General features: G+C 40.0%; 1 long non-coding RNA gene across 1 annotated transcript; it reads right to left on the bottom strand.

Annotated features, from left to right (window-relative positions):
- Positions 1-579: 579 nt before the first annotated feature.
- LOC128946698 (uncharacterized) lies at positions 580-1,526 on the bottom strand. The gene is made up of 3 exons (XR_008483990.1): positions 1,445-1,526; positions 827-921; positions 580-690 (listed from the first exon to the last, which is right to left on the bottom strand). It is a non-coding gene; the product is annotated as an uncharacterized LOC128946698 (long non-coding RNA).
- Between the last annotated feature and the right edge of the window lie 8,355 nt (positions 1,527-9,881).

A 9,881-nucleotide genomic window follows, 5' to 3' on the forward strand; every position in this document is an offset into this window, starting at 1 on the left:
GCCTTACCCAGTTCAGCAGATTTATTCTGGAGCTCCAAGATAAGCAGCTTTGAATCATCTTCAGATTTCTTTAATCTAAGGAAATGGTAAATGAAAAATCCCAAATGTAGGGTACAAAGCACTGCATTTGAAACTTACAGGACAATAAGACAAAGTCTTAGCACAAGCACTTTAAGAACATTTATCTTTCAACAGGCAGGTGATAGATCTGCCTGCAACACACATCAAATTTCACTTTTAAAACCTCAGAACAGTAGACATAAAAGTAAACAAATATATACCTACAGAAATCTGTATTTCTTAAAGACAGAATTATGAAAGTTGGAGGGGGCAAAAGATTACTTTTTATACAGTATCAACTATGACAAACAAAAAAAATACATTAAATTCTCTGCATTTAGACCACTGCGTGAAAAAAATTTCAGCTTCATTTCCAATTGTTATTGATTTCGTCATAGACTGCAACCTGTAAGATCACTCTTGGAATTTAAACTCATTAATTTACCTATTTTGTTCTTCTTGCAGCAAGCTTTTCAAATTGGCAACAGAAGTCTCAAACTCCTCTGTCAGGGCTGCAAGCAAAGCCTTCATTTTTTTACATTCTTCCTCCTGCTCTTCCTTTTCTCCAGTGACCTGAATTAATGTTTTCACTGTAGTCTGGAATTCAGTTTCCAAGTTCTTCTGAGTAACCTTCAAGACATGATATCATTTCTAAACATGTTTTGCAACAAAGATCTACAGCTGTTTCATGTCTAAAGTATCCATAATTACTTATGCAAATACTCATCTAGTCTATTTCTACTGTAAAACTATAAGCAAGGGGTACCTCTGCCTTTTGCAATGAAATTTTAGCCTCTTCCAGCTCTGCCCTCAAATGTTCTTTACTGCCCTGGGATTCCTTTAACATTTCTTCATTATGTACTAAGCAAAAAAAGATGTTTATATTTTTAAAAATAGGATTATTTACTAAAAAATGCTGCTAAAAATGGAAAATTACATACATTTAAAGAATGTAACAAAGACTAATGGTACTGACATCATATACTATAAAATAATATATAAAATTTGAATATGGATGGCTTAAAAGTATTGGCAATCAAGTCCTGAAAAGTAAGTTTCCTCAGTGACATCTGCCTGACTGTAAATTTGCAAAACTGAAGCAACATATTTTTCCCTTGTAATTTTCAAAAGCTCTCACTGCTTGACTCACCCTTAAAACTGCCCTGCCAGTCCTGCTCCCACATGAGCAGCTCCTGTTCCAAACAAAAATAAGGCCCTCAAGGCCCCAAAATTCTGCTGCCAACCAGCAACAGAATAAGACTATCATGGCCCTGTTTCCTATGCTTCTATAAACAATTACATATAATAAATAAAGATTCATAAACAATTACATTTCAATTCTATAAACAATTACATTTAAACACAGCAGGCAGAACATTCTTACATTTTGCTTCCATTAAGTCAGCAATCTTATTTTGTGACGTCTGCAGCTGAGCCTTGATGTCTTTTATGACATCATCTTTTTCATCTCTCTGTATGGTAAGAGCTGAAATCTAGAAAAATGCAAGAAATATCATCATGAAGTCTGGAGAAGGGACAGATATTAATTTTCATTTGTACCCAGGTATGATAAGCAGACATTTTGCTGTCATTCAAGTTAGATTAGATAGATTAGATTAGATTAGATAGATAGATAAGATTAGATAGATAGATAGATAGATAGATAGATAGATAGATAATATTTGGCTAGATATAATCTTAGCCAAATATTGATCAAGTCACATTACTCTAAACAAAAAAGTTCTCCAATTCAAAATCAAACCATAAATTCCAGTAGACTAAAGAGACTGAAACACCACTAAACTTAAAAGAATTTGACTTAAATGCAGCTTCAGATGTTATTTTGTCTTTTTTACTAATACCCAGAAACACTTCTTGGCTCTTGCATTGCCCCATTAGTCCCAAATAAAGCTCTACATCTTAGATGGCAAAATGAGCAAATCTGCTTTTCCTTTTGACTGACTTCCAGTCTGCATTCTTTTTCAAATTTTTCCACTTTTTCTGCTTCTTCTTTTACTTTGGAGATACAGTAACATCCATAGTTAACATTCTAGCTGAAATAAACTCCAAGCTCAATACAACTTCCAGTTTAAGGTTGCCTGGAATTGTACAGCTGTACCATTTGTTTCCCAAGAGTAATTGCTGAGGCAATGTTTGATTTTATAATGAAAATACAAACAGAAGAGAGCATGTGAGAATGAAACAGGAACATAGCAGGCTATACATAGAGAGAGAGAGCATTTAGCTAAAGTTTCTGTAGCTATACACTCGTGCATTATCATTTAAATAAACAAACTATGGGAAGTAAGTACTGATCTCTAGACTGTTCTTCACAGACAAAACTTCAATTTTGAGTGACTGTTTGAGAAATAAAATTCCAGCTTTGGCCCAGTGGAACAGCAACAGAAGGGGCCAGGCAGTGACCAAAGGCAGCAGGAATAAAAGAAGGGTCCCAGTGTCTCAGTGTGAGCTGCTCACCATTCCAGAACTTCACACCTGGCTGCCTGACACTGCATGTGTAACACAAGCTATGAAGTACAAAAATGAGCCAGCTGCATAAACTCAATAAACAGAATTCTCACATTTGAAACTCATTTCCAATCTGTCGTTCTCTGCTTGCACACGAAGCTCTTCAAATGCCACCGTCATTCTCTAAAAACAAAATTTAATATTTGAAGTTCAATACTGGAAACCCTGGAACTTCTCCAGGGGCTGCTGCCCACCTCAGCCATTCTGAGGAACCAGCAGGGAGGTGAAACAGAGCCCAGAAAGAAGCCAGAAGCTGTGGCAGTGACCCAGCACTAAGCACACATCACCCAGATCACAGGGATCTACATCCCACACACTGCTGGCACCTTCTCCATTTAATGTGCTTTATAGAACGCAAAAATCACTCTTGAAAAGGGATTGAAAACCCAACTTCATGCATCACACATGACATGATACCCACACATGATGGACACAAACAGTATCCCAACATAAACATGGAACTCAGCTCAGCTCACATAACTCGCATTCCTTTCATCAAGCTTGCTCACTTACTTCTACGTTGCTGTGAAGTTCCTCATACAATTGTATTGTTGCTTCCTTTTCCTGTTCATCTATCAAAGCAAGAACATATAAGAAAGGTTTTCTTTTGGACAAGAATGCCAGCTGCCCAAGTCATAATTTTTAATCAGCATAATGAATTAACAAAGGAATTATCAGCTCCATTCTTACTAAATAAGTCATTATGAAACATGGTGCCAAAAGTTACAGAATCTAGGGAAAATGTGTATTTCATTGAAACATTAAGCAAGCTCAACTTTTAAATTTCCTTCCCAAGATATTTTTTTTCTGTGAAAAGTGTAATTCTGGATCAGTTTATGCGACCATATTAATTATTATAGTATTAATGCTGTTGAATAATAATGTATCAAAACTGTTAGTATTTATAAACTGTAATCTAGGGTTTAGCACTTAATTTCTTCCTATCAGCAGATGCTGATAGAGCATCTGAACTGTCATTATAAAATTGCAACACTCCATGTCCATATTTTCCTTCTTTCCTTTCACTTTTGTAATTGATACTATTTTTTCCTAAGAAAACAATTAAAAAGAGAACAGTAAAAGAAACAGCTATCAAAAAAGAACAGTACATCTATATACAAGGATGTCTAGAATTAAGGCTAAAAAGAGATAGACACTCCTTAAGTATCCAGGATCAAGTTAGTAAAATTATAATGATTATAATAACAATTCTAAATTGCATATAAAGCAAAATTCCCAATCAATAACATATTTTAAAACCTCAAGAATTTAAACTTCATTAAGTTATCCAACTGTCTTGGCTTGTTCAGTTTCATGAGAAGAATTCCAGTTACTCATTATACCTTGGGGTTCAGACCTTTTTTCCCCACAAATGTGTGATGGCTGAAAACAGGAAAGGTCAGCTCTGGAAATTTGTTACAGAGTGCTGGGAATTCAGAGTAGATTCTACTGCCTAAAACCAGGCATGAAGTGTCACTTCTCATGTCTGAATACATTCCCAGAGTGTGGCTGGGACTGCAAAGCTTCAATGGGCTGAGCAGCCTTGGGGAGCCCTGCCCTGCCCTGCAGTGGCTCCAGTGCCAGTCGGGGCTGTGGGCACTGCCTCAAACCTGGAGCACTGTTTGGGCACCCAAAGAGCTCCCAGGCTGGCAACCTTGCAGCAAACAATCTCACTGCCTTCAAAAGCCCTCTGCATTCAGCATTACAAACCACAAATCTGTTAGACCTGGGGCTTCACTTCCAATTTTGTGAGCCACTTAAAATTCACTTCTCATTCTGAGAGCCACATCCAGTCGATCTCAACCGTAGAACTTTTCTGAACAGCACGAGAAATTTCTTCTTCTTGCTTCTGTTTGTGAATTCAGATCAAGCTAGAAGTACATTTATCTGATAAATAAAAACTAAAAAAGCATTTACATTTGCTGGTCTTCTCTGTGAAGCGAGTGCAGGTTTCCTTGAGCAGATTACACAGATGCCTCGAAGCAGCAGCTCTAAAGGAGGGAAAAATATCATGTTTGCACAGGAGTGCACAGTGCTTTGTGCACCTAAGGAGTAACAATGGAAATGACCTTCAAAATTTAACAGCTACATAAAACTGCCCACATGGAAACTGATTATTTCCACCACAAAAATATATCCTTGGTTCTATTACTTACTCTTTCAAGAGATCTTTATTTTCACATATCTCATCTTCCAGTTTCAAATGGAGTTTCTCATTTTCAAACTGATTTCATGGGGAACAGATGCAAAAAGACACTGTTATTGAAAAATATATTAGAAATACACTTGAACTTCTCAAATCCCTCATGAAAAAGTCACTTGGGGCATCAGTAGACAGAAGTCTGTTTTATCTGGTATTACATGCTGAGTCATCTTTTGCATAAAAGATACAATAATTAATGAACAATAATTTACCAGCAAATGAGACACTTACAGGTATATTCTTCATACCCACCCTCACACAGGACAGGTGCCTGCAACTTCTCAAAATAATCATTTTCTCAAGGCACAAACCAAACTGCAACAGTCTTTAATATTTAATTGTATCAATAATAGTGTCATACTGAATCAGGAAGCACTGAACTTCATCTGTTCAATGTACATTATACAATACTGGCCTGCAGTTCTTGAATGGCTTTATTCTGTGCTTCAATAATCTTTCTATTCTCTTGGAGTTTTCTTTCTTTCTGGTTTAGTTCAGTTTCTACAGTCAGTTTCCACTGCTTGATCTTCTCAGCCTCTTTGTAGAGTTTTGAGAACAATTCATTCGTTGTTTCTGGATTCTATTAGAACAGGTTCCACAAGTTAATCTCAAATACTATCTAATTAATAGTATATAATATCTAATTAATACTGTTGTAGATAATGTATTTATCTCTTAGAAACATCACAAGAGTAATATTTTTTCCACAGATGGTGATATAAGCTTATATATGATCAGGAGCCCAAGTTTAAATCTTTGTGCATCCTCTGTGTATGTATCAAAAGGCATTACAGGGCACATAGGAGATACAAATACAATGAAATATCCCAAACCCCCTTCAGACATCACCAAATAGATGGGCTTAAAGACACGGATAACTGCAATCCACCAAAATCAACAAAAATTTTGCCAGAATTATCAGTGAAGCCAAATTTCCTTCTAGCAGGTTCTTCACCCCATTTCTGTCCTCTCCTTCTGACAGACACTGCTGAGTTAAGTAAAAGCAGCTTCAGAGACTTTGCCCAGGAGTACCTGTGATATTGCCATGGACACACACAGAATCACAGAATCACAGAATCACAGAATCACAGAATAATGAGGCTGGAAGAGACCTCTCAGATCATCGAGACCAACCTATGCCCTGAAACCTCAACTGCAGCACCAAGTGCCATGTCCAGGCTTTTTTTAAACACATCCAGAGATGGTGATTCTATCACCTCCCTGGGAAGAGCATTCCAGTGCTTCATTATTCTTTTAGTGAAATTTTTTTCCCTAATATCCAACCTATCCCTTCCCTGCTGTAGCTGGAGACTGTGTCCTCTGGTTCTGTCAGTGCTGCCCGGTGGAAGAGACCAACCCCACCTGGCTCCAGCCTCCCTGCAGGAAGCTGTAGAGAGCAATAAGGTCACTCCTGAGCCTCCTCTTCTCCCGGCTAAACAGCCCCAGCTCCTTCAAACGTTCCTCACAGGGCTTGTGTTCCAAACCCCTCACCAGCCTTGCTGCCCTCCTCTGGATGTGCTCCAGCATCTCAACGTCCTTCCTAAACTGAGGGTCCAGAACTGGACACAGCACTCAAGGTGCAGCCTCAGCAGTGCCCATACAGGGGCAGAATGAGCTCCCTGCTCCCGCTGGCCACACCATTCCTGACCCAGGCCAGGAGCCATTGGCCTTCTTGGCCACCAGGGCACACTGCTGGCTCATGTTCAACCGGCTGTCACCAGCACCCCCAGGGCCCTTTCTGCCTGAGCACTGTCCAGCCACACTGTCCCCAGCTTGGAATGCTGTAGGAGATTTTTGTGGCCAAAATGTGGAACTCAGCACTTGGACTGATTAAACTTCATGCTGCTGGACTCTGCCCATCCATCCAACTGATCTAAGTCTCTCTGCAGAGCCCTCCTTCCTCCCAATAGATCAACACAAGCTCCCAGCTTAGTGTCCTCTGCAAATTTACTGATGAAGGATTCGATGCCCTCACCCATGTTGTCTATAAAAATATGAAACAGGACTGGTCCCAGTACAGAGCCCTGAGGGACGGCACTGGTGCCTGGCTGCCAGCTGGATGCAGCACCATTCACCACCACTCTCTGGCCCGGCCATGCAGCCGGTTCTGAGCCCAGCACAGAGTGCTCCTGTCCCAGCCATGGCTGCAGCTTTTCCAGGAGTGTGCTGTGGGACACAGTGCCAAAGGCCTTGCTGGAGCCCAGAGACACAACACCCACAGCCTTTCCTGCATGCACCAGGCCGTCACCTGCTCACAGAAGGAGCCCAGATTGGTCAGACATGACCCATCCTTGGTAAAGCCCTGCTGGCTGGGTCTGATAGCCTGGTCATGCTGTGAGTGCTGTGTGATAGCACTCAGTGTGAACTGCTCCATTATCTCACCTGCCACTGGGGCCAGGCTGACTGGCCTGGAATTACCAGGATCCTCCTTCCTACTTTTTTTGTACATGGGTGTCACACTGGCCAGTGTCCAATCCTCTGGAACCTCACAGTGAGCCACAACTCCTGATAAATGATGGAGAGAGGCTTGGCAAGCTCATCTGCCAGCTCCCTCATCACCCTGGCATGGATCCCATCTGGAACCAGGGATTTATAAATATCCAAGTGTCCCAGCAGTTCTCTGCTCACACATGGAGCAAGAAGGAAAACCACCACCCTTGTGCCCTTACAGCACCTTGAAAGTGCCCTACAAGCAGTGCTGGGCCAGTGGTTGAGGCAGGGAGAGCAACACACGAGTCCCAAGGGCCCTTTGGTTCACTTACAACAGCCCCAAACACCATCCTTGTTTTGGCTGCATCACAGTTTTGTTACAGTCCTGATGGTACTTTAATAGCTTAGGATTAAAAAAGTCTAAAAAGTTGTCAGGGATATGAAAAACAGCAGAGAGAGCACAAGAAATGTGTTTTATTTTGTGGTAGCAAACAGTGTTTTGTAGCTGCAAAGTAGAGAAGCTATTGCAAAAAAATGAGCTGTACTGAGTTGTGCTAAAGCAGAGATCTGCTGGTAAAGACACTGTGAAAGGAATCCAGTGCTTGAGGAAACCACTGAATTCATTGTTTTACAGATAAAATAAAGCCAGAAAGGGCAATTGGGATCATCTACTTCAGTTTTCCAAAGAATACTCTGACTTCAACCCTTCTGCCCCTCAACAGAAGATTCCGCAGCAGTTCGACAAGGATGCTTAAGTGTTTAAATCTTACTCTAATTAAAGCTCATAGACTTTGCAGACACTTCAAACAAAGAAAAAAACAACAACAATATTGCAATCACCTTAATTTTAAAAGATTAATTTCCAGGTGTGTTCACTAAATCACAAGTATCTCCTCTAAGTGATTCAGCTTTAAACACGAGACAGAAAACATTATTCCCTTTTGACTACTTCCTTTAGGCCTGAAATATCTACTGAATAATGCTTTAGGCACTGTTTGGGAACAAATTCAAAAGACCCCAAGGAATTAGATGTGCAGAGTTGATACTTAGCTGACCTCTTCACCTACTCCAGAGCAAAGTTTCGCTTGCTGTGAAATTGCATCTGAAACATGAAGAGATTTTGATCAATGTATTTCTAAAAAAAGTAACAGTGAAACTGTATTTAACAGTTACAGACATGAAACTGTGAGACTACTCATGAAAATTAAAACTTGACAATATATAAAAATCTAAAGAAGGTGCATGGCAAATATTCCAATTGTACCTGAATCAGTGATTTCACCATGGCTCAACACATCGAATGGCAGCTTAAAGTCATCATCTGAGCATCTGTGAATACCCTGCACAAATTTAAAAATTAGTTCCTTAAGAGTAGATTTGCAAAGAAGAATTATAAAAGCCAGAAAAAATCCCTACAGATGATGTGAAAATAGAATGTGTCATTAATTAAACAGCTGCCTACAATTTTCAAAGCCCAAGGTATTGGTAATGGCTTTGGAACTCACTTCTTACTTCCCAGTGGTTGATCAAACTGTTGGTGTTCTGCAGTTTGATTTATAGACTGTGGCCAAAGGGGAGCTTTCAATGCAGGGAACTCAGCAGCTCCTGCCTGTCTGGGCACTGCTGCATGGCAAAGGACTCAAGGAGAAAAATTACTTTTCTGAAGACTTTTCAGTAATTGATATTTCTTTTTTGCTTTACTTTCAAGGGCACTTCTAAACGATATCTGATTATGTTTCAGTATGAAAATACCCTTTTACAAGTTTTTTAAGTCACAGAAGTTCATCCTGTAAACAGCAAACTCATCTGCTGTCAGAATATCCTGTTTGAATCTCAACATATTTCATAAGGAGCTTTGACATGAAAAAATAACTTGTTGAATTCTCATAACTCAGCGTGGGGACAGAACATTTTCACTGCACACCTGACCTGGTGAGACCAAGACGCCAATGCCAGTGCGAGCATCTGAGTGGGGCCTGTGGGAATCCATAAAATCAGAGGGGTTTCAGAAAGCTGCAAAAGGCAGGCCTCAGAGACAGCAGAACTGTGATTAGTGCCAAGCAGTAGCCATGACATAGGTCAGCAGAAAAATTATGCAAAAAGTAGAAAAGTAATGACAAATAGAACAATGGTCTGTGTATTAATGCTTGGCTAGAATAACTCCCTAAGTTACAGAAAAGTTTATCTAGCAAGATATTAGAAAGTTCTAAGCTTAATAATGGAGCTCTGTGCATTGTGTTTCAAGGCTTACAAGCAGGTATTGTATTCAAAAAAGGCAAGCATTGTTTTAACCAATGGAACATGTGCTTATAGTGGTTGGATAGAACTGCTGTAAATATGCTTTTGCTTTGTGTGATTGGTCAAAAAACTTTTAAAGTAAGTTGTCACATGAAGTTCTTTGTCTGCTGCCTGGGATGTGAGCTGCTGGCATCTTCCCATTGTCATAACCACGTAATGAGACTGATGCTGGAAAATAAAACAGCTCAAGGCAGTTCCTCAGCAGTCCCGTCCCGTTGGTGATTTGTACACAGAGCCCGGCCAGCGATAGATCCCTGCTCGCTCTCTGGGCTGAATTACCCACAGCAAACGCGGACTTACAACACAGAGCGGATGCTCCAGAAGATGATTCCCTTCAGTTTTGAGAGAACACAACAACAAA

Source organism: Melozone crissalis, unplaced genomic scaffold (assembly GCF_028551555.1).
Source record: "Melozone crissalis strain CALT ecotype California unplaced genomic scaffold, PUWL_Pcris_2 ptg000083l_1, whole genome shotgun sequence".
Lineage (NCBI taxonomy): Eukaryota > Metazoa > Chordata > Aves > Passeriformes > Passerellidae > Melozone > Melozone crissalis.